General features: G+C 36.8%; 1 protein-coding gene across 2 annotated transcripts in view; it reads right to left on the reverse strand.

Annotated features, from left to right (window-relative positions):
- The window catches only part of LOC136856674 (uncharacterized), a 505,300-nt gene extending 485,214 nt beyond the window's left edge, over window positions 1-20,086 (reverse strand). For both annotated transcript variants that reach the window (XR_010858454.1, XM_067134732.1), the window contains exon 1: window positions 19,654-20,086. The gene's annotated coding sequence lies outside the window, so the exon portion shown is untranslated. The remainder of the gene's footprint in view (window positions 1-19,653) is intronic.
- Between the last annotated feature and the right edge of the window lie 6,808 nt (window positions 20,087-26,894).

The following is a 26,894-nucleotide window of genomic DNA, read 5'->3' on the forward strand; positions in this document are numbered from 1 at the left end:
ATGTCCTTTCGTACCGAAGGCTCCGACTAGAAAAACCTGGAAAGTAGATAAGAATCCAGACTGTTGATAAAGCTTTCAGATCCTAAGTTTCATTCAATGTACACTCAATGGCTATGTTATGGAAGATGACCCGAGTAACACTAGTAACGTAAATCCTCATAAGTCGTGATAACACTAATCTACCAATTAACTGTTATTTGCTTACGTATGCTTATTTATTTAATACCCGTACGTTATTATCAGTTACATTTAATTATAATCGATCTATTGGCTTTTACACAAAAGGTCCATATAAACAAGAAAGATCCGCAGTATTCCATTTTCGAAACACGTCACACTTCCTCCGTTGAATAGAATCATAAACAAGTAAGTCATCAGCAGAACAGATTAACCGCAGACCAACACGTCAGCATCTCATTACACCTGAAGTAAACACAGCTGCTCTAAACTTGCAAATTCTAAAAGGCGCATCACAAAAAAGGCAGAGCTCAGCGCCCAATCTAAATACTACATGTGTTACCCATTACACGCTAGAATTGCTATTTAAAGCATACCGAAGTAGCTTTCAGTCGCCAGACTTATTTTAAACTAACTTTCTATTTGCAAAAACCTTTAAAGCATTTCAATCTTTGATTAAGAAAATAAGAGTGGGGTCCTTGAGTCCAAGATTAGGGTAAAAAATCATTAAATTTAAAACAATTTAAGTAACAATGAAAAAAAGCTACAAGGTGGACTTGAAAAAAGCCAGCTAAAATTTGAATCCGATCCTGGACAGAAGAAGCAACAAGGGATAACCACACAATAATAGGCAGTGATTCTTAGTAAAAGTTAATGATAAAGACACGAAACTCCAACAATAGATATCCTACGCAACAATAGGTAATGAGAAGTGATCAATAGGACGGACAATCTAATGCCCTTATCTCGCTCAGGCCCGAGGAAAAATTAAAACAAGGACGAGGGCCGAGAGAGGTTACAAGTCATGAAAACCTGAATCATAAAGTGAGTGAAAACAAGTCTAAAGGCCACTTATCAAGCTGATGAATGAAGTGGAAGTGAAGATAACAGGTCCGTTCAAACGCATCTACAGGATTTTCCAAAAGCAGCCACATCAGGTAAGCACTTGCTCACACACAAAATATATAAAATTATATAACAAGGGTGTGCAAGCGACCAGTCTGAGCCAAAGAAAATCGTCACAGAAACCTATGGCCTACTCCGTGACAATAATAATAATAATAATAATAATAATAATAATAATAATAATAATAATAATAATAATAATAATAATAATGTGGGCTTTGTTTCTCAAGAAATGTAATTTTATATTCTCAGCAGAACTATTCATTATTTTAGATTTCGGTGGGAATCAACTAACATCATGAGCTCTTATAAATACAAATACAATATGCTTACAACTATCTTGATTGGGAGGGATAAACGTACAATGAGCAAGTACATCAAAATCACAAGAGATTTACGTGTCACATCTCGACTCCCCTCCCCCAACCCCCGACGTGGCTGTATCCCTTCCAAAGCAAGCACAACCCAGGGGGAGGGTGGGGGAGGGGTGGGGGGGACAGCGTCGCCAAAACGAATAGTGAGCAAACTCGCAAGAAACTCGCAAAGGGAGAGAAGATGAGCGGTACTAAATCTTTCTCAAGAGTCCGCCAAACGAAACGAACGAGACGTTTATCGCTCCTTCGCCAGCTAATTGAGTGCTAAATCTCGAAACATGCAACGCCGGGGATGAAGAGCCTTTACAACTCATTAATTGCGCCGGGTTGCAAAGGCGTGTTTGAGGTCAGTAGAAAAACAATTCATTCGCGACTCCGAGATTTCGTGACATCTGGCGACTCCAAAGCCACCAGCTGAAACTGTATAGTCTTTCTTAACGCCTTACATTTTATAGCTCTTTTTCTCCCTTGGACACGGAACAACTTCACCAATGCAGAAAATATGACCATGATGATCAATGCGGGTACGAAAGTTCTATAGTGACACCTAAGCCATTGCAGCAGTCCTCAAAGAAAAACAAACACAAGGTCCACCGTGAAATGTGCTTGCTCTCTCTCTCTCTATCTCTTTAATTCCTCAATTCTCAAAGAAAAACTGAAAAATAAAAATAGAATAAGAAAGGAAAATTAATACAGAATCATATATGAAAAAAGAAAGATGATTTAATTTTATTATGAGAGAGTTGGAGCGGCTGGACAGCTAGCTGGAAGAGAGGAAGCGGAAATGGACGTAAGACTGAAGAGCGAGCGCAGCTTGAGACCGAGAGAACGTTTCAGACAATCTTCAGTACTGCCTACAGTGCACAACGTGAGGTGCACTGACGGCACACCACCGCCCCCGGGGAAAAACAGAAAGAGAAAATTACCAAAAGCAGTAACTTGTGAACACCCTCCACTCTTTGTTTTGACCTTTATGTTTATATTCGTAAAGTTTACCTATAATTATAAAGTAATTTCCTTTTATATTTACTTTATATTGCCCTCGGTTACACTATCAAGGGGAGGAATGCGGGTACAAAAGTTATAACCCCACAAGATGAATCAATGAAAGGAGAAGCAAATCCCTCAAAGACATTTTAAAATATCTTCATTGTAGAAAACAATAAAATAACTGAGAGCGGACTTCCAGCATTAGCAATTAAGGATACCCTTATGGAGACAACTAAAAGGAGATTATCAAGAATGCTTGAAGCAGGCAATGAGGAGAAATGATCAAACTGACAGCCACCAGCGTATGATAATAAAGATGTTTCTTCGCAAGATCAAATGACTCTACAAATAAACTCCAGGTAGAAACAGAACTGGTTCAGATGAAAAGTAGAATAGTCTATTCAGACATATCACGGAATAGTTCCATGTGTGTGAGGCAACTATTCCAGGCCCTTCAAGTTCAGCTGAAACCTTAAAGGAATGTTCAGCCGCTGGACTATTCATTCCAGAACTTGGAAAAAGGCCACTGCTAACAGTACCGACTGTTTGTGCTTCTTCGAGAGTAAGGTTATCTAACAAGCTGTCAGTGTGAGGTTGACTGTGGCTTGTGCTCTCAAATGATCCTGCTAATTCTTTCACAGGTCACTGGCGCGTTTCCTTCAGATTTTCGTGGAGTTTGACTTATGAAATTACCATTTCTTTACAATAGCTAACTTTGGACGTCATTCCAAACACTGAATTCCTTATGTTGCTAACAAAACTAAATTAAATTTCGTCTAATTATGTCTTATTCGCATGCCTTTTACAACTAATGATATTAATATTTTTGAAGTTTATTCATGTATCCATGTTCATTGAGTTTACTCAAGTTAATAGTGAGAACTTCGCCTCATTGGAATATAATGTATCAAACCAACAACCTATCAATATTTTAATATTTCAGATTAAGATATAGCTAATATTACCGACAAAGGAAACCACGGATCTGGGGAAACGTCCTGCTTCGTGCCCGAGGGGATACCCGACTGGATACTCGAGCTACATGGAGATTTATGTAAAATTATTGGCACTGGACAAGTTTTATCAGAAACTGAGAATCACTTTTACATAAGGGACTCCAATTCTTGACATTATTTCTTACTCGCGTCATGGGCTCATTCCCTGGAAACAAGTAAAATGAAAAAAATCTCTAGACAAGGTGGTCTTTGTGAAAAACGAGAACAAAAGAATGGTAAAATACCTATGAAAATACCAGACACAAAATAAACAAACATACAGGCATGAGCAAATAGAAGGTATAATTGAAAATATGAAAAACAACATAAAGAAACTGGCTCTTGAAATTACTAGAAAAAATCGCCATACATGGCCCCAAACTGAGCAGCACTCCAGTCCACGGACTGTACAGCCCCCACAATCGGAGGAAACCATACATTACAATGTCCATTGAGTAAAAGAAAAATATGAAGCCATAAAAAAATGGTAGGTCGTATTTCATGCCAGGAATGTGGCAATGAAGACCAAAAGAGTATACGGCTGGGTTCAATCAATCTTTCTAAAATTCTAGTCACACTGGAGCTTCCTGTTCCTCTTAACAAGGGCCAACCTTACCAAATTTTGATCAAGATGAACCTGAGAATCCTATTCACGTAATTAATTTCCAGACATATCTTCTTCTAATATTGTACTTCCCACTAACCGTGACAAGTTGTAGAAAAAAAAAGAAAGCTAATCTTGCCAAAAGCTCATCTACAGCGAAATATAGGCCATACTTAACCACATCAGCAATGGACAGACACTGTCAACTTCGAAAGCAAATTGTACACTTAGATCCCTATGACTGACGGATTTAATAACAACATCGGTGTAGCCTATGCTATCAAACCTAATGACGTTAACTTCAGCTGAAACTGATGAATAACAAACATAAACGCTCAGTTAAAACATTTAGTCCTACATTGGAGCAGAAAATGAGTATTTTTCATTAGTCAACCTTCTTTCACAAGTTTACTATATTCTAGCATTCATGCCAAGTTTTGTAGGCTAAGTCTCTCCTTGCTCCGTTTCCCGTTTTTTTTTTACCATCTCCCACCTTTCAAGACGTACTGGTAGTTTCATTCGGGTTAAGCCTGGCTTTATTAATAAATACTTTTTCGCTTGTCATGACGCAAACACCCTATTTAGGAATTTAATTAGATATTTGATACACACACACACAAACAAAATTGACATTTACATCTTTTTCCGGAAGGCCTCAAGTTTGATTGGATGAATCGGGATAACTAACACAAACTGCTTTATCTCCCACTTGTATTTTGTCTTCGTTCCAAATGGCAAGAGGCCTTCATTCTTCTTCTTTTTCTCTCATATAATTTCCTCTCATCTTCCACTGAGATCTAAATACTTACAGACTTGCACACTGATTTTATTACTACCTCTGACATGGCTAATGACATAGCTCTTCTGTAGCCTATACAGTATATGAATTTTATAGTTCATAAGTCATATAGAAATGCTTCATCTAATTTCCATTTTTTAACCAACTGGCAACCAAGTAATGTGTTGATTGTGTTTGTAACATTAACTTGCAAGATCCTTTCTGGCAGAGTTTAAGCGAGATTCATCAGTGGGCAGGTTTGTGGAATTTTGTTTTAAACTGAAGTCTCAACTACTCACACAAATGTAAGTCTAGAAAATGAAAGTAGTTTGTATATGAAGATAAAGCTATCCTTAATGGAGTTATTTGGAAATTTGTCCCTAGTACTTTTCTTCTTCGAGTTTAGTTTCAGAGGGTGACCAAGGACTTACTGTACTAGCTCCCACAAACAGCCCCTTGCAACTGGCCTCTTAGAAGAAATCCCATTGACTTAACCTGCCTTGTACAAGTTCCAGATGCACTCAACGATGCTGAAGTTACTTGGCCAGACAGTCCACTAAAGCAAACTTTCTTCCAAAGAAATACAAGCACTTCCTCAATTTTAGTTCCATGGATGGACTTCCCTTTCAAGGAATCACGTTAGGAATGCATAAAGGGTGAGTTAATTTGAAGAATTACATTGCAGTACCCAGGGTGTTATGACCTAAAAGGCAACCAAGTAGGATGGTGCTTATTTTGTAAAAGCACATATATCATGTGTCACTTGGGTAGCTGTTATGTGACAGCTGAGCAGTGATTAATGGTTTCGTTTGTTTTTCACTGCTCATCATCAGAGTTCACAATGTTGCTTTTTGTTTAATGTGTTTAGACACTTATAATGTTTTTTAAGTATATTACAGAGGTTCACTTGGGACACCACAATGAATATTGAACTTACCAAGAGAAATAACTGATTACATAAGGTGATGCAGAAAGGTCTAGTCTGTGACCTGGAGACCACTGACCCAGGTTGACTAAAATTGCAAATTTCTCATTACTTTGAACAATACCTTACTAAAATAAAGAACAAAAGTGTATTACGCTACAAGAAAAAGTTGAGCGCTTGGTATACCCAATCACTGAGATTGGATACACTCTACTAAATGTAATCAGTACTCTATTCACTTTCCTTCTTGGCATACCTGGAAAACTACCAACCATAACAGTTCATCATACCCTCTACCTACCAAGGAACCATAAGGAATTTTCTTGAGACTTAACTAATAACAAAGGTAACTTAACTAATAACAAAGGTAAAGCCAATCCAAATATGGAATGGAAAGGGTAGTAAAGCTGTTAGGATGCTATTATTTAATAGCACTTCGTCAAGAGTGAATCATGAAAACATATAACATTTAAACACCACCATAAATGAACAAAAATGTTATTTCATGATAAAATTAAGTTTCATTTATACTGTACTTACCAAGTAATTAACTTGCACAGCGGCCTTTATTTAAAAAATCGCGGTAGCGCTTCAATACAGTAGTTTAGTTTAGGTGACAAGCCCCGCCCAACAACAGGAGTGCTGAAAACGACTTAGCAGACATCCTCATTCTGTTTGTGTCATTTTGTCCATGAGAGGGGAGGAGGGAGGGCTCCAACCCATAATTACTTGGCAAGTACTGTATATATGAAACTTAATTTTATCATGAAATAACATTTTCATATAAGTAACTTAACAAGTAATTACATAGATAAATCCCACACTGACAGGGGGTGGGATGTATGGAAATATTCTACCCCAAAACATTAAGTTATGGTAATGACTTTGAAATAGAAAAATTGCTGGCATTAATGACAATGCTTGTCATTTCCTTACTTGGTAAGAGAGCTACTGCAGTGATTACTGCCTCCGGTTGGTGCTCATCTTAACCTCTAGTGGTGTGGCGGTACCGTATAACCATGGAGCGCCTCTGCTTAGGTGAGAGCTTTGCAGTGAGGGATATATCCAATGGCTAGCAAAGCCTCAAGAAGTGCCCTTGCCCTGGGCACAGTTCCACAATAAAAACAACCAGACAACACCACACCCCATTCATTGAGAATGGTGGGTACTACAGGTACACTGTACCCCCGGGCTCTTGAAAATTCGACACCCAACTTTAAGGCGAAGAGATAGTAGGGGAAAAGAGATTCCTATGCTTCCTCACCCAGTAACATGCCAGCCACTGATAATGACCCCAAGGTACTGCAATTTTCAAACAGTTTCAATTTCTTTCAAACAGTGAGATGCGAAGATTGGTTTGCACTTCCAGTAGAGCGACTGCAGAATGGAAGTGAGTGACATATGTGCCTGGAAGCTAATAAGGTAGAGACTGTCCTGACGTCATGAGCTTTTACTGTAAAAATAGGCAAAATGCCCTCCTGAATCTGAGAGTGTGCCTCAGAAATTAAGTCTCTGACAAAGAAGGGCAATGCGTTCTTAGTCGGAGAGCAAGACAGGTTCTTGATAGAGCACCAAAGGTTACTGGATGGTCCTATGATCTTCTCAGTCATGCTCAGTTAATACCTTAAAGCCCTAGCAGGACAAAGAACTCTCTCTTCTTCCTCAGAGCCAAGGTATCTGTTAAGGTCTTAATGGAGAAAGGACAGAGCCAGGGCTTGGAAGGGTCCTTGTTTTTGGCTAAAAATCAAAGGGTAAAGAAGCTAACTGCATTTCCTTATAAAAAAACTTACCCTTTATCTATATCTTGGAACTCGTTAGTATGTTAGCAGTAGACAAGACCGTGAGGAAGAGAGTCTTCTGAGTAAGGTTTCTCAGAGAAGAAGAACAAAGGGCTTGAAAAGTGGGACCTGTCAGCCAAGTCAACACAATGTCCAGGTTCCAGGAGACCAGATCTTCCTTTCCTTTGGGACTAATATCCGCAAGATTCAGGACCCGTGTTTAAACACTGAGCTAAACACAGCTTGAAACCCCTTAATGTTGGAGGATGAGAGATTCCTACATCTCGGATAAAGAAGGAAATCCAAAATTTAATCACAGACGTCTCAGAAGAAGAGATGTTGAGTCTGAGACATCAGCTTTGGAAAACTGCCCAAGGGAACCAAATCAAGTGACTAGGCTCACTCAATTTGATCTGTCCACAGTAGAAGGTCTCTTGCTGTCTGGCAGAGAGAAAAAAAGTGACAGCCGCCTCACTTCACATATACATTAGGGCTGTGGTATTGTCTGAATGGATTGCCACAGTCTTGTTGTGAACTAGGGTCAAGAAGCACTGAAGCCCTAAGTGAATAGCTTTTAGCTCTCTGACATTGATGTGAAGGTTCTGCTCCTCCGGAGACCACATCCCGGAAACTTTCTGATCGAGAAGCAGGCACTGGAGTGGGTCCTAGACTGGACTTTGGCTTACTCCCACGAAAGGGATGTCGCTGGAGGGGAGAGACCGTCTTAAAAACAAACGCAGATGAATCCTTGGGGCATTTGGAAGAATGCACCAAAAAATCCTAAGTCAATTTCTAATGAAGGTCCAACTTCTGGGTCCAAGTGACTCCTTTAGTGGAACAGGAGCACCAAAAATCTTTCCTTCAAAACCCACAAAGAGAAAAGAGCTGCAAGTTCAAGAGAGCCATCCCTGATGGTTTGTCTGCATGAAAAAGGACTCCTAGCCAGTCTGAGGTGAAGTCTCCACAAACCATTGCAATCTTCAACCTGGTGCCAGGCACTCTGAAACTGGTGGCAGACGCTCATGAAGAGATGGGTGCTTGAATGAAGACCACAGGCACCTGCAAGGGATCGTTGGGCACTAAGATCCAAATATTGGCGTGGAGAAGAGCAGCCAGCAGAGAAATAATCTGCTGTCCCATGTGCTTGCCTCTTCAATGTTAACAGGGCAGTGAGAGAGCAAATCTAGAAAGCGCCAAATCTAGAAAGGCCCTTTCCAAGTCCAGGTTGGAGTCATGAGAGTCGGACGACAACTGACACACATCCACACAGACGCCTTTCTGACAGCTGTCTGTCAAAGCCTGAGACTGTTCAATAGGCTTGACTGAGAGTGCGATTACCCTTGGGCAAACCCCACCAACCTCCCTTGAACTTCTGGTATGACTCCTCTCAGGTTCAGGGGAGTACAGGGACCTTCATCTAGGAGCACCGGTGGGATGAGCAGCCACCTCCTCCACTTGCGCAACACTTTCTCCTGTCAAGATGCCTTTCCGTGGCTGTCCGCCAATACCTGGGAATCCACAACAGGTTCGACTGAGGGGGCAACTACCCAAGGGCAAACCCCACCGACCTCCCTTGGACCTCCGGTATGACTCCTCCCAGGTTTAGGGGAGTATGACAAGGACCTTCGTCTAGGAGAATCAGCAGGACGAGCAGCCACCTCCTCCATTTCACTGTATCACTACTAGGTTGTTTCTTGTTAAACCTAGACTCGAGACTGGCAATGGTAAGGGTCAGGAAAATAAAAAAAAAAAGGTAAGTAGGCCATACCTTAAGCAAGGGAGCCAGGCACAGGAGTAGGTGGATTAAAAATAGGAGGGCTAAAAGCAGGAGAAAAAGGGCAGGAAGGGGGGTAAGAAGGAATAGCAGAGCTATCTTCTAGCCTAGGCTAGGGTAGACGTCTAGGCTAAGGGAAGCTCGTTTCTCGACTCTAGAGGCCGCTTTCCTTTCTATCCCTCTCTAACTCTTGCTAACCATAATATTTAGCACAAGTTTTCTCCCTAGTATATTTCTGCCTAGATTTACTGCAAATTTTATGAGAATCATATGAGGACTGATTAATCTGGTTTGCAACTTTCGCTACAATAGCAAAAACAGATGAGCTTGAACTAGACATGATAATAACCAAAGAACTAGAAAAAATTATCCTGAAAGCTATTAAAACTTGAAGGCTACTTAAATAAGCACTAATACTTCACCAAAATCCAGCCATACAACTGAAAATCAGTAAACAAAAGCTGCAGCTACAACCCCGATGTTACTCAAGAGCCGGCAGAAACAGAATGAGGTTTTCTGCTAGGTCATTTCCAGCACTTCCGTTGGTGGGCGGGGCTTATCACCTACACAAAACTATGGAAGCGCTAACTTAATTTTTTAAATAAAATTCTTACATGATGTAGAACTCAATTCTGATTAGTAGAAACACAATCTTTTGCATCTAACTTCCAATTTGATAAGTTTTGGCTCTTTATTTAAATTAGCAGTCTTGTTGAAAATATTACTGATTGCCATTCAAAATATGCCTGAACAGTTTGCAACCTCTGCTGAAAGATACAGAGACAGCATTCAAAAAGACATGAGAGGCTGATAAAGGGTCACGAAAAACTGCACATTAACTAAGGATTAAGCTGAGAAGTAGTTGCAGCTTGTGACAAACAGCTGTTGCATATGGAACTTTACATAATCCTGTGCCCATGAAAACCATAACCAATGCTGAAGCATATGCCAGTACCTTCCATTGCAGATGTTCCACTGACTAAAAAAGATCTAAATCTTATAAATTTTACCTCTAGACACTCCACTGTTTAATCAAAATACTTTCAAAACCCAAATGTTGACAAAAACTTTACAAGGATCACTTAAAAAGTCACAAATGTGCACTCCAAAGAGTTATGACTAAACCCAAAAACAGTTCATGGTCTGTTTCCAAAATGTTGCAATGGCATACAAACAGCAAAATCATTACCAAGGGCAAAACCTGCAAATAGAAAGTAAACTTAAAACAAACTGGGACCCAACTGGAAGCCAAACACGAGTTTGGCCCTTCTGTTATCCACTTCACCAGCACATTTACCATCACTTGGCAGAGGGCAACTACAATACTAAACCTAAAACCTCACATATAGGCCTACCTTCACAATTGGGGTCTGTACCAGTACTGAATGATTATGAAATTTAGGTCTTGAAGACCAAGCACCGGAACCCATCAGGATTATTCAGCGCATGTACTAGTACTGGTATACATATATAACAATTAGAAGAGCATCAAAATATTTATAGTAGCTGCTGTTTACATTATGAAAACCTTGTCAAGAATTTAGACATATTATTGCACTTATTTTTTGCATTACAGTAACTTACCAGAGTTTAACGAACAGGCTACAGTAATTAGCTAGGCCCTATATATTTCCTAAACTCATACGTGTTGTATAAAACTCCTGGAAAACATTCAAAGTTTCATATGAAACATTTCAAGGGACAACTTTTTCAAATTCTTAAAAACTCATAACAATCTCAACAGTAACTATGACCCCTCAAACATCTAAAATTAGGCTAGTGAAAGGTTGCAGGTGTTGATGATCTCAAGTCAGACAGAGGTTTGCTGAGCCTACCAAACTGAGAACACATTACTGTTTGTCAGCTGGGCTACATCATTTCCTCAGATATAAAAAGCACATCAGTATTTTTCTCCATCAGTTATTATTTTAATATGAAACATTCAAAAGCTGCTGTATGTTGGGCTATCTTCCTGATAGAGATATCAGTATATTATAAATAAATCACTGAAAATGAAGGTTTCAAGGTTATACCGTACTGCTAATTGTATCAGTCAAAGAAGTAGGCTAAATGAATTTCAACAATTTCAAAAATATCAAATGAAACCTTTAACAGTTAATAGTACGGCAAGGCACCCGAGGTCCCATTTTTCATTCATTTTACGTTTCATCCCCTTAGGCAATCATCTGTACAGGAATAACTATTGAATAGTCAACCTGTTTTTAGATACTAGAAGTACCTGTGACCCACCTGTTTTTATGAAATATATCAATAGCATCTTAATTTACAGGACCCCACAAGTAACTAAACCAAGTGATTTAAACTTAGGTACTGTTCTAATTTATGCACTTATGTACTGTACTGCTCTGATTTCCATATACAGTACATGGAGGTAGACTGCCTTAAACTTAATTGTTTTTTCTATTGTATGGTATTGTTCTTAAGGAAAAAATTACACTCTAGACTGTACCTTGACAAGTAATATTACATAAATCCATTTCATGTCTTCCAGATACAAAACTCTTGCTTGAAATTAAGCCCTATGTGAGCAAAGTTACATCTAAAAAATGAGTAAAATAATCTAAGGGACTGAGATAGCCTTACATGGTGATTGGGAGAGACACTCAAACAGTCAAGAGTAAGAAATGAAAAGAAAAAATTAAAACTATAGATAAAGTTGCAGACAGTGCAAAATGTATTTTTACTGTGGCTCAACAGGTACTGTACTTGTGAAGGAGATCAATGTCAAGTTGGTAAATGATATCTGTGAATACTTGATCAGTGATCACTGCTTTGATTACCTGTGTCTCTCATATATAATCTTCATAGTAGACTAAATGATGCCACAAACTAGAGTTGGATTCATAATAAGATTTATTACAGTTCTTAGATATCTTAAATTTGCTGACCAGTGTTATTGACAATGAGAAAAAGGGAATATATCTTTAACACTGCTGGATTAAGTGACGATAAGGAATAAATGGGAAGCTTCTAGCCAATATCAGGAGATTCTGACTACTATCTCCAAATAAACTGGGTGGAGAATCACTGTGAAATTTGGATGTCATTAAATCACCCAGGACTACTGATATAGCCTAGGCTATCTAGTACACTTTCTTACACCATTTCATCTAATGGCGTTTTATTCTCCACATATGTGAACATTGTGATATTCATCACAAGACACTTCTGGTAACCAGGTTGTCTACATCCATCCACCACCTTCACCTCTTACTGACTGCCCCTCTTTACTACGAACCACTTCCTGGGCAGCTGATGGTCAACATTTTATATCCTTCCTGGCATATATGACACTGAGCACCCTAACAGGTTAGATAGACCTAAACTTGTCTTTTTCATATATATATATATATATATATATATATATATATATATATATATATATATATATATATATATATATATATATATACACACACACACACACATACATAGCCTATATATATATATATATATATATATATATATATATATATATATATATATATACTGTATATATCTTTAAACTACATGTGAAAAGTTTGAAAAGTTTAAGGTTGAATTAGCTTGTGGCATCAGTCGTCTTTGTAGCTGTTGTCATTTAGCAACCTTGCTAAATATACCAAAAGCAGTCATAAAGAAACCATAAATGACAAGAAGATTGGTACACAACACCTGCAAATGTGCATGTTTCGGTACTACTTTGAGGGTGGGGGCATTTAGTTCCTTCCTTGATTGACACCTGCACAGACACCAATGTCTCAACCCTAAATATGTTTTGATATGCCAGGAAAGTATTAAAGAACTTCAGCTACTCCTCAGTCTCCTTTCTCTGGTCATTTATGGAAGTTATGAGCCAATGCTCCAGAATCCCTTGTTTCCTCAAACTGGTCATATATGTGACCATCACTGTAAATGCATCACCACTTTTCTGGTAGCTCTAGAAGAGCATAGAGACTACCATGTGTTTTTTAAGCTCGCTGGGTATTCTACAGAAATTCATTACCCGCTGGCTGAAAATGAGATGATAAGTGCTGTAGAACCTTTATCTATTCCCTCCTTGATACTCTGGATAAAACTTGTTCCCTTACGTTGCACATTTAGTATGGGGATCAGTAACCAAATGGCAATGGTCTTCTACGAAGTAACCCAATTGGATTTCTTTTTGGAGTGCTGCAACCTGTGATTCCATTACAGTTTAGCCTAATTAGTTCTCATATAATTCTAAAACCTCCTTGAAGAAGTTATGTTGATGATGCATCCTTACAGGTCTTGCACATCTGCAACCCTGAAAAGTAAAAATAACCCTAGCAATTACTGTATTACTCCGATAAGGATCATATCCATGGGCTGAGTTATTGTCACTTGCTGCTAAAGGATTATTTTTCAGATTTGGTGAATATCCTCATTAGGGTAATCTGTTAACAACCTGACCTGAGTGGTAAAAGACTGTATGAACTACAGATAATGTAGCAGCATAAAAAATTCCTCAGAATGTTCTGAAACCATCCTGGCTTGATTGTGACTTCAGCTGTCTTCAATGCTCAGTAACCTATAATGCACAAGCACCTAATGGCCCATGCTACTGCTGCCAAGTGAGTATGGGATCTGATTTTGGAAGTGAAGAGTCCAAACTAGACATATCCTAGAGCTACTCCTGAATGTTGGTAAAGATCACAAACTCTCATCCCTAGTTTGACGAACTTTCAGTGGTTTCCTCAATGTTGCCTTCATAGTTACTGGATGATTGCTTGACCCTGTGCCAGAGAAAGACATATGCAATGGTAAATTTCCTTTCACCCTAGCACTTCTGCCATACACAATACATTCTTGCATATTGGCTATACATTTTATACTCCTGACATTAAAACAATAAAGAGTGACACTTTTGTTCCCTCTTCTTTGCGCTACTCTTGTCAAAATCTCAACCTTACCTGCAAAGAGGGAAAGTAGGTAAAGTTAAAATAAGAGCAAATCATCTCCTTGAATCCATAACATTATTCCTTATCTGGTCACAATTTACAGTCATATCTACCAAACTTGGTTGAAAGTGACTGGGAAACACTATTCATAAGAACATAAATTCCCACACAACAGGCAAAATGGCCATAAGCTTCTCCTAACGGCCTTACACTTCCAATAAATAGAAGCCCTATGTGAATGTGTTAATGTGTAACTGGAGCAAAAGTCTATGAGTGTAAAATAGAATAGCTAGGCTACATGTAATTAATAACTAGGTACACAAAATTTGAGGAAATGGGTGTAATTTGCTATAGAGTACCCACAAAAAAGGGTCCTCTTCTACGTAAGTCTGCTGTGATCTTGTTAAATGCTGCTTATTACTCACTCTGTGGATACTGGAAGGGGTTTATACACAGTATCATGACAGGATTGTCCATCATCCTCATCATTAATGTTTTATGTCTTACAGTATTTTCCCTTTTTAGGTTAGATGTGCAAGATCTTTAATTTCCACCTAAACCCCCATACTATGTACTTCCTCTGACAAATTGTTTTTCATCTTTTGTCATCATATGTCCAAACCATCACGATCTTTGAGATCTCAATTTTCCAGCTATATCTCTCTGCTCCTCCCTCATTTATATTACAATCTTCCGACCCAATGTTGGTAATGAACCTTAGTGTATGATCACATCTCAAAATCTTCTCCAAGTTTCTGTTAGATTGAGTAGTACAAGCCCTATATATCCTATCATAAAACTGCTTTCTCTATTTACAGTATATATTTTCATTGTCCAGTCTCCTTCCATTTTGTCCTGGCTACAGCAATTTTCTTATTGCCTTTTCAATCCCTACTTCCAGCCAGTGTGCTCCTTAGTTAACATATTCAGGTCAACAACAATAAAAAGCACAAAGCATTTCTATGATGACAGTAGGGGATAATTGAGGGCATTTGATACACTTCTCAAAGACAAAAACAATCCAAAATAAGGGAACAATTTATAAGGAAGAATGCAAGTTTTATATAGTACAGAGATTTCACCTATCTTCTATAGTTTGGATACTGATCCAAAATAAAAGGATCAAAGACACTCATAAAAGATTGAGGCGGCATCCCAATATTGTACTTCCAACATAATACATGTGAGGAATGGTAGGTCTACGTCTCTCCCTAAAAGCTTAAAGTTCTCTGAAGGTGCAGGACTTCAGTACTGATTTGAAAACAACAGTGGTAGGGTATCTGGCAGTACATCACTGACAACATTACCATATTCCAAAACCAATCCAGAGATAAGTTCTTTCTGTACTGCAATTCTTATTATAAGGTAAAATGAAGGCCCAGCAGCCTCTGAACAAAATAAGGACAAAACATTTAACTTTTACAACTCCTCTCATCAACAACAGGAGAAAGCACATTCTCTCATTACTATTTCAATGAAATGAAAGATTCTGTAATACAGTATTTGTAAATTAGTACACAAATACCAGTAGGCTAATCTGTACAATGAAATCTGACAAAATGTTGCTGATGCAAACAACAGGAATAATTTGGTACAGACATGTCCAGAGTTTTATTAGTACTGAGTCCTATTCAACTCCATGCTAGTTCCACTCAGCCAACACACTGGTTGAAGGAAATGTAATAAAAAAAGATTAAGTAACTGTTTCTAGATCATATCTCCTGTGCCTGGACACTCACAACTAAAAATACCTAACTTTCTTGATGCATACTCATCAATCTAAATCCTTTCTCAAGACAAATTTGAAACACTGAACTTTCCAAAGAGTTGATATTTATTGTTATAACATAAAACAACAGGAAGACATAGAACTGGAAGTAGACAGAAACTGTGCATAAAAAGCACAGAACTTAATATTCGAGTAAGGTACCAACATAAACAAATGCTCTCTTCACCAGATTTAATTTTGAAGAAAGAACAATTAACCATTTCAGATCCTGGCTCCTCATTCATTCTGTCCATGCCTTGTGCACCTCATATTTACTGCTCATTCAGCAATAATTTAGGTGGGAATTATTTTTAAAGAATTTTCAAGTTTTCATACTTATAATTCTATGTCATCAGAATCTCCATGCTTGAGAACTGGATGACATAATCTTACAGCAATGAAATACCAAAGGGTTAAGAGATTCAGTAAGAGCAAAATAGTAACTTGTAAATAAACACATACTCATCTAACCCAGACTCATCGTAAAAAGTAAAAGGAAGTAACATGAAAAATCTTTAAGAACAAGAAATTACCTATGTAAAAAATGTAAACACTGTACACACAAGCAGGAAAAGATTTCCAAAGCTTGTAAGCAGAAGGAAAGAACCAGTTCCTGAACCATAAAATGTGACAAATAATGTTGTTCAAAGAGACAAATAGGAAGAAGTGGTCTGATCAATCCTCCAAAGTTGCCTGACAGGAGAAGAACTCTCTTCTTGAGTTTAGCCTAATAGAACTGTAGCCAAAACAGTACAGTATCTATAAGAAAGAGAGAGAAGCCACTGTGGCAGTGAGAATGAGAACAGTGTTTAGATACATAGGTGAGATGAGTTCTACAAGACAAAGTGTGAGATGTAAGATGGTTGAGAAAGCCAAAATTTAGAATGCTGGAGAAAAACAGAGGGCATCAGAACAGTATCCTAAGGGACTACTTACAATGGGGAATGGAACAAATGTTAACTGCAATAATCAACAAATACAGTAAAGCCTAGGTGGTAGAAAAATAACTGGAAATCAGTTTCCACAAACAACTTGAATGCTGTTAACAACAAAATTCTCCAAAAATCTGCAGGCAGTAAAATGAATTGTCAGTTTCCCGTGTATCTTGCTTTCTGGAGCAATACTGGTTATATACTTAAATTCTTGGCATTTGAGTATGTATGACCTGAGTACTTTTAAGTTTCCAATAACATAAGATGCAAAAGCACTAGGAAAATTATTAGCCTACATCAGTGCTGAATTTTTAGGATGGGCTAAACCAGCAAATGATTCAAAAATTACCAGGAAATAAATGATTTACAGTGCAAAGATATTTGCAGGAATTTAAAATCTGAAGATAATCATAAAATTTACTAATAACAGTATACAATTTTTTGCATTCTGAAAACCATATCAGAGAAGCACCATCACAAAAGTCAAACCTTTTACCATTACACCATCAACAATAAAACAAGTTTGGAATTACTATATTTACTGTATATATTGCATATAAAAGGGGCAACAACTGACTGTAATGCCCTTAAAATCTTGTGTACACAGTATAAGAATCAAAAGATACATATAATATAAATACTCCAAAACTATCTCTTTGTCATATCTGACTTTCTGTACAACCATACTTGATTCTTACAATTTAAAGGTCAAGGTAATTTGTTTAAGGAAAATATTCTTATTTACATCTTAATTACCAATTCTTGACTAAAGTCCCCCATGCTACAAACTTGGTAAAAAAGAGAGAAATTGCTCTGCACATTAGAGACAATGTTGTAGCTTTGTTCATCCTCATACCTGGATGTTTTTGAACTGATGTTTAAATCTAAATATCCAAGGATACAGGTCACTTTCTATAAATCAATTATGAACGTGTATAGGCTAGCCACATGAATAGGCTATTTGCCTAAGTAGGTTATTCAGCAATAGGTACTTATTACATGTAACCCTACCTTACATTTTCTAATAATCATAAAGGACTACAGTGGAAAATGTTTGTACTAATTTCTTGTAATAATTTCAATTTAATCTTCTTTCTGCTTCAAATGATAGAAAATGAAGTGTTTCCCAAACTGTCTGTAAAATATTCAGTTATTTCATACCACAACTGACATAGGTTACTGAAACTTTAAGACAAGCTTTCTCAATAGTCAACTGTACATTAATTACAGCCCAGAGCTGTGAGGGTTATTAAAAAAATGGGCAAGATCCACGTCAACACTAAATTAGGTTTAGATGTATACTGTACTTGCAATTACCATTACCTGAAATTTTTGTAAAAGTTTGAGATGAGGTTTCATGGGGTCAAACCCCACTGCTAGGGAGGATTCAAAACCCTAAGTAAGGTTTGGTTAAAATGTACCTCTGTGATTACCAGTGCCTGCTTTCCCACTGTCATTTCTTTTCTCTCGTGATTCTTGTACAGCTGGGAGCCTCTTGCTATATACAAGTATATACTGTACTGTGAATGTGAACAAACCTCGGCACTTCTTGGATACAGAGCAAATAACAACGACCATATCAATTAGTGTACGTTAAAGGGCTAGAAATGTATAACAGAAAATTAAACCCGTCATTGCACGAAAATATAGTACATACGACTAAAAAATAGTTGCAGAGATCTGTTCAAAAATATCAATGTAAACAATATACCTTACTTATCAGACTTCGCACGAAATATCAGTACACATACAACATTAAATAATCCCCTGGACTTGGATGGGCCCAATCATGAAAAAGAACACAATTCTGTTTAGATAACAATCATGCTGTTTACGAGAAACACTACTCTCATCACAACATTCCGTAACCTTGCAATGACAACGAACGGAACCAACTAAAACCTTATTCTTTCATAAAAACTCTTCTCAAAATAACCCCAAAAGCTATAAATCCGCACCAAAGCACACTGCCCATGTATCGGCCTTCACAGCAAATGAAAGACGTTACAATGACTAGATGTGCAACATTCTCAATTGCCATCTGTGAGCAGTTGCTAAGGGGTAAACAAGAGTATCGAACACCTCTAAGCAGTCCGAACGCGGTGTTTCGGACGAGTTATTCGGAGACCCCACAACGTCAACATTTTGTTATTATATCGCGTTACAATCACATTCTTAAAGTATGCTTTGCGCAAATGATCTGCATCATATTTTTATAACTGTGTATGAATTATATTGAACAATTTTCTAAACTGAGGAAAAATTCGAAGGGCGAGAGGTGGAACTGGTTTAAGTAACCACAAGTTCGAGACACCTTGACACAACCGTTGCTCGAGAACATCCAAAAGTCGGTGCAATAACGTGACTTTTTTTAATGCTCCATTTGCAATTCAATGGATTCCTAAACTCTGGCCTTTAACAGCTTCTATAAATACAATTCCATGACAATAAAAGCAACCGTGATTAAACGTCAGATAATGGCAATGGGTTACCGTTGCTAATCCAGTTGCCATGTAGCCTAGTGTAACCAAAACCTGGCCTCTGCTGCAAGACAACAAGGTTAACAGAAATCTCTTTGAATGTGACAGGGTTTATCCCACTGGCACAATCGCCAGCGCTACTTTAGCACAGGGTTATGTCGTTGCCGTAGGCTGAATTATACTCGATAACCCCGCCGCAGCTCCTCCTCCTCCTCCCACTGCTGCAAGGGATATTAGACGACGTCCTCACCTGCAGTCTCGCTCCTCAGCTGGGGTCTGGCAACATGATTGTGTGGAGTGGTGGTGGCAGCAGTGTTGTAATAATCTTCTGACAACACTCGAATAGGCCCCAGTGATGCACCAACAGTCGGTTTTCTCCTGGTAAAGCCTTGGTAGAACGAGTGTCAGTAAAACAATCCTCCTCCTCAGATGGTGTGAGTTTGTCGTAACAACTCATTTCCAGGTAGCCACATAACTAAAACATTTCAAATATTTTAAAGAAAAAGAATAATTTTAGCAATATCGACACTTTCAACGCCACCACACAATCGGGAGAACACTTCGGGGATTCCAGGGGTATGCTAGAAACTATAACCGCCACGCGTCACTTAAAGAACTAGTAGAATTCATCGTGAGAAGACGACGCACACACACCTGATCTTTAATCAAGCTTGTTCACAACTGAACTTCGGGACCAGGGGAAGATGGCAGCTGATTACCCATAATGCCATCTGCGCACAACGACCCCAAAATATACTCGCCATGCGCAGCAGACGATTTTTTTTTAGCGCGCGCGCCATTTTCAAAATAGTCAACAACCATCCTTTGCTTTCTTATACAACAGTCTAAAATATACTTATTATACAAAAAATTTACTTAGCATGTTTAATTTAGTGCTTGAGCAAATTTCAGACAACTTCATGACTAGAATAATCGATTTTTCAGTCTTACGTTCTGTAACACTGTCCCAGACCCGTGACGTTGCCATTTTTCCTTTTATAGCTACATTTCCGTACTTAGGTAATGTTTTCCTTTCCTTTATCGTTTTGCACTGTTTTCTCCTTTTGTTACCTTTAACAAACTAACAGGGATCCTACATCGTAAAACGACTTAGTTTCTAAAATTTCATAGGGTTCCACATCAATCTTCCCAGTCTGTGTTGACACACAAACACACACAAACAAGCACATGTGTGTGTATATATATATATATATATATATATATATATATATATATATATATATATATATATATATATATAATATATATATATATATATATATATATATATATATATATATATATATATATATATATATATGTATGTATATATATATATATATATATATATATATATATATATATATATATATATATATATATATATATATATATATATATATATATATATATATATATATATATATATATATATATATATATATAATAATTTTGGTAACTGTTTATGTTCCTAACCGAAGGACGTCGGTTAAAGTGGACTGCAGATTCAGTATATGACATCCATATATGAAAATGTTACTTGTAAGCAGTTATGTACTTATTTTTATATTTTCTTAAGTTATATTTTGCTGTAAGCTTCCCTCTTCACTGTTGTCTCTGCACATCTGAGTATTCCAGGCTCTGGAAATATCCAGATAATAATAATAATAATAATAATAATAATAATAATAATAATAATAATAATAATAATGACTGGAAAATTACACCGGATGATATGTTTACTAACGAGAGCATTTAGGATAAATGTAAAAAACTAAATGACTCCCAACGATATGTTAAAACCATCTTGCAGATGGGAAAGTTCTCACAACGACAGTTCTTTTTTTTTCATAATGTCGATAAAGAAGAGGAATTATCGTGGGCTGTGAAAAAAGTGAAGAAATGTATATCTTTCGCAGATGTTATACTGTTTTACCTGGGTAAGAGACCACACTAAACATATGACCAAAATAGGGAGCATAATGGAAGACAGAGAATTAAATGAGCAGAAAAATATTGAAACTAAACTCATTAAAGCAGTCAAAAATAAACCAAACAGGGATTGATTTTTCAGTATTACTAATAAGTATCACAGAAATTCTAATCGTAAGGTGAGGAACTTCGAAACACTAGTTTTGAATGCCTAACTATGACAGCTGAAATAATGAATATAGCGATGCGAGTACATCATTACATAAGAAATATAACCTTCATGAAGAAATACTTAAACACTGACGCGTTTAAAATACTTGTACATAACTATGTAATCAAAAGACTGGATTACAGTAACATAGTTCATGATGGTCTAACATATTAGTTACTAACAGCACAAGGTTTAATTAACAAGGCAGACAAGCAATTAAAAAGTAAATCTCAATGGATTGAGGTTATGCCCAACATAGCATTTGAGTACATCGCAATAAAGAATAAATAAAAATTACTCAACAGATCTACAGAATATGCACCCAAATAATAAAACACAATAGAAAACTGGCAAATACGCAAGTAAATTATTTCATTCAAAATGCAACGGATACATGAAAAAGGACCTTTGAGTACCCGCCTCCCGAACTGGTCAATAAGATGCAACAAGAACGTTAAAAGGGTGTGGAAACCCGGAGACACTTGGGAAGACAATCATGTCATATTTAAACAAAAATAGTGAGCTGTTAACCAGCTCAGTGGTCTGGTTAAACTAAGGTATCCTTAACTTATACCACGGAAGAACACTGAGTCAAGAAACCACAACAGTTGATCAACAATTAAATGTGACCCACTAAAATGGGCGCCAAAAGCAAGCAATCCAAAATAAACAAAGATGATGATGATTATGGTCGTAAAATGGAACACCACGCGTCTCTTCCTTTGACACTGTGGCATATAACATACTGTATATATCTTTCCTAAAAAAATATTATTATCATATCATGCTTTTACTTTATATATATACACATATATATATATGTGTGTGTATGTGTTTCAAGTATATGGGAAAGGAAGGCAGTAAATAATTTAGGTTGCTCTATTGTCCCGATCTCCAACGCCCTTTTCAAGAACTCTTGAAAGTAGTCGCTGGAGGCCGGAGCGGTAGAGCAACCTGAATTGTTTACTGCCTCCTTTTCCCGACGGAGAAAAGTAGGTAGGCTACTGACTTTTTCAATTTCTTGGTGAATTTTAAGATTGTCATTTCATATATATATATATATATATATATATATATATATATATATATATATATATATATATATATATATATACAGAGAGAGAGAGAGAGAAACAAATAAGATAGGCTATACCAAGACACACAGGCTTTGTGCATAGAATTAGTATCACGACATACTTTCGGTAAAAGATCCATGTACATTTAAAAGAGACTGGTGCGGTTCTTCTTGTGGCACTGAAAAAAATAAATTTAAGTTTAACTTGTCTTCTCGTTTGCTTAAGAAGCTTAGCATGAATTAATCCAGTGTTTGGCAAAGTAACGTAATCTTAATGATGGTGTAATTAAGTACCTTTTTTTTCATGTCGAGCCCAAGTACAATTAACTTACTTTTTCTAACTGAACTGAATGTAGAGTTTAGGCCAAAGGCAAAGCATTGGGACCTACGAGGTCATTCAGTGCTGGAAAGGAAATTGAGAGTAGGTCAGGTCTAAAAGATGTAACAGGATAAAAACAAAGAGATATTGTTAAATAGCTGTTTTATGAAACATTCATGAGATGAATGATAACAAGTCGAAGGTGTTTAACATGATTTATATTGTTAATGATGAAGTGGTTCAAGATAAGGCTGATAAGGATATTATACTGTGTAGATGTAATAGAGAAAATAAATAATATGAAAATTTATATGTATATATATATATATATATATATATATATATATATATATATATATATATATATATATATACATATACATATTAGAATTTTTGTATTAATTTTAATGAGAGAAGAGAGATGATGCATAAACATGTTAAATATATTTTGAAAATATAATAATGATCGAACAATATAATTTTACATAGAACCAGATTAATTCTTAAATTAATTATCTTTCATCTAAGTGAGTGACAGACTAATATTTAAATTAATGTTCATTTGAGAGAGAGAGAGAGAGAGAGAGAGAGAGAGAGAGAGAGAGAGAGAGAGAGAGAGAGAGAGAGAGAGAGAGAGAGAGAAATCCTTAAACAAGAGAGTTCCCATTTGAGAAAATAATCCTTAAACAAGGTGAGTTTCATATTTATACGAGCGTGTGTGTGTGTGTGTGAGAGAGAGAGAGAGAGAGAGAGAGAGAGAGAGAGAGAGAGAGAGAGAGAGAGAGAGAGAGAGAGAGAGAGAGAAAATCTTTAAACAAGAGAGTTCCCATTTGAGAAAATAATCCTAAACAAGGTGTTCTATGTATTTGAGAGAGAGAGAGAGAGAGATAAATCTTTAACCAAAAGCAACAAAAGTCTATTTAATCCTTAAACAAATCTATTTTCATGTATATACGAGTGTGTTTGTGTCGGAGAGAGAGAGAGAGAGAGAGAGAGAGAGAGAGAGAGAGAGAGCTACCACAGAACTGGACGGAAAAGGAGGTTTAGGACGTACCAGATGGAGTTCTAATTAAAGTTTCAGAAAGTAAGGTCCTCAGTATTCAAGAAGCATAATAAACGTTCGTAGAGAGAAGGTAAATAACCCGTGTATGATGGTAAGAAATTGTGTCAAGTTACGCAAGTTACTTAAGACTCCAGACTGTGGGAGATTGCTGTAAAGTTCTGCAATCTACATAATAAAGAAGAATATGCATACACACACACACACACACACACACACACACACACACACATATATATATATATATATATATATATATATATATATATATATATATATATATATATATATATATATATATATATATATATATATATAATTACCCCCTGCTGCTATTAGGTGGGAATTTTCTTCAATTTTCTTTGCTCTCTCTCTTGCATTAGAACAACTAAATATCAGCTTACAAATGGAAAAAGATGTAACTTCTTACCAATACTTAATTTCGCTGTTGATCTGCCTAAGCTTTGCATTCTTGCTCTGCTTGCAGTGTTGTTATTTTTACCAAGAATGAATGAATGGTTTTAAGTTATCAGGAATTTGGCTGTGCGCGCGGGCGTGAGTTTGCATTTGTGTAAAAACACACGTAAGCACGCAACCACCGCTCCTTTATGCATGCACAAATACACAAACAAGTGCTCTTTATTATTCATGGCAGTCTTCCCCAAGGTCTTCCTTTCTCATCGTCTTTTTTTCTTCTTGTTTTCATCCCTGACCTTCTTCTAACCATTTCTGATTCCTGCCAATCATATGTCTAACGTTTTTCTTTCAGGACACTCTCTCTAAGCTTTCTTCTGAAAATCTTTTCAGTTCTTTTTATTCCGCCCTTTTTAAGAAGCCATCCCTGCGGGACTGTACACTGCCGTCAACAAGATCAAGCTCACTTTGAAATATTCACGAATAATAGTCCTTATAGTCATAAACGAAAGCAGTTAAAATATCGGAACTTGTCTTTTTCAAGGCTATTTGGCTCTTTGGGTATTCATTTTAAAAGTAAACTCCAGGAAGGGCTATACCGAAAGCCAAAGACTACCTCTCAAGTGTTGAGGTTACTACTTACAAGCCGTGAACATTTTTAAGCTTACTCAGCCCTACTTGGTTCATTCTCCATGCAATGGAGCCTCTCCTTCATTTTTCTTTTTTATACACAACAGAAACTTGGTCAAAATTGTAGTGATGATGATGAGCTTTCCTTTCTCTATGCACTTTCAATAGTTATACCATTAGAAACTTAGCTTCTTTAGGACAGCTCGCACAGTAACTCGAAACTCCGTTAGCAAAATCTGAACTAATAACATAGATTTTTGTCTTAGTGATTTCCACAGATTTAAGCTTCAAAAAGCTAATATTGTGGCTTTTTGATTGCACCTGTGTCATCCATTCATCCATGGACAGTGTGCAGATTTTAAATGCGAGAATCAACCACCTTCATCCTTTAATTCTTAATAACAAAGATTTTGACATCTTTATGCTCCTCTGTTCCTTCAGAATAGTGTTTGTGTAAGTGCAAGATGCAAATCTGTCATCGATCATCACAAAAAATACCACACTCTTCTCTTGCTTGAATTCTTATTCTCAAGTCTTGGGGTTTAACAGCCCTTCTACAGCCTTGGGTTTGAGTTTCCCCTGATTGGGGGTAAGCTATAGCACACTTTATTTGTCTGTTCTGATATTTTCGCTATTATTTAACTGGGAATTAATTCATTCAGTACTACTGCATAATTATGACTTTTTTTTACAGTTTTTTAACAGTTTCATACTTTAACTACATTATATATATATATATATATATATATATATATATATATATATATATATATATATATATATATATATATATATATATATAGTCAAGAGTGGTCTTTCTAGTTTTACTTTGCTTTTTATATTTATTTACTTACTTTTACAAATCTGAATTCTACTCTGGGGAACTTCGCCCTACAAGTTCACAACCCTTTGACTTATTCCATAGAATAATAATAATAATAATAATAATAATAATAATAATAATAATAATAATATCATTAAAATGTGCAGACACTCATTGGAAACAAGCATGAAAGATATTAACAATTGAACACCAATGTGTGAAAGAAAACATGGCAAAGAGAATGAAAATAAATAACAAATAAATAAAGGTTGTGTGAAAGAAAACGCAGCAAAGAGAATGAAAATAAATAAATAAATGCAGGTATGTAAAAAACAGATAAACGCGGGCATTTACGAGCATTTTTAACACCAGTAAAAGTCGGAAAAGCTAAGGCAATGACAAATGCTGATTAGAAGTGGTATATAAACCTTCTTAAACATTAGAGCATCAGGCCTAAAGACTGCCAGAAAGACCTTTCTTCCGTTTGACAATGAAGGGAAGGTAGTTTAAAATAACGCTAACAATGTATAATCAAAAACTCACCTTATTAGACTTCAGTACAGGGCACTAATTCCAAAGCATAATTACAACCCTAAGGGAACAACCCTCTAAACATCAGACTGGGACATCCCACAACCACAAACTCTCTCTACCAAACCACCATGCTCTCTCCCTTCACCTTTACAAACCCCCTCCCATTCCTCAAGACCACATGACCCCATGATCTTAAGACCAAAAACTAAGAACAAAAATTTTTCTTAATCATTACAGTGGAACAACTACAACATCAAACGAAACACAAAAACAAGCAGACAACAATAACAATCCGTGTACAGTACCATTAGCAGAAATCTACTCCAATTCAAAGTTCCTCCTCCAGGCACTCCAACTCATAGTCCCTTATCCAGACAGTTGCACGCCTTTTTCTCTCAGGATATCTCCTGTTATCATCATCCCTCTCTTCATTTACCTCCTCCTCACTAGACTCCCCTGAGGAACTCGGCAGCTCAACCCCACGCAAGTCTAA

Source organism: Macrobrachium rosenbergii, chromosome 36 (genome assembly GCF_040412425.1).
Source record: "Macrobrachium rosenbergii isolate ZJJX-2024 chromosome 36, ASM4041242v1, whole genome shotgun sequence".
Taxonomy (NCBI): Eukaryota; Metazoa; Arthropoda; class Malacostraca; order Decapoda; family Palaemonidae; genus Macrobrachium; species Macrobrachium rosenbergii.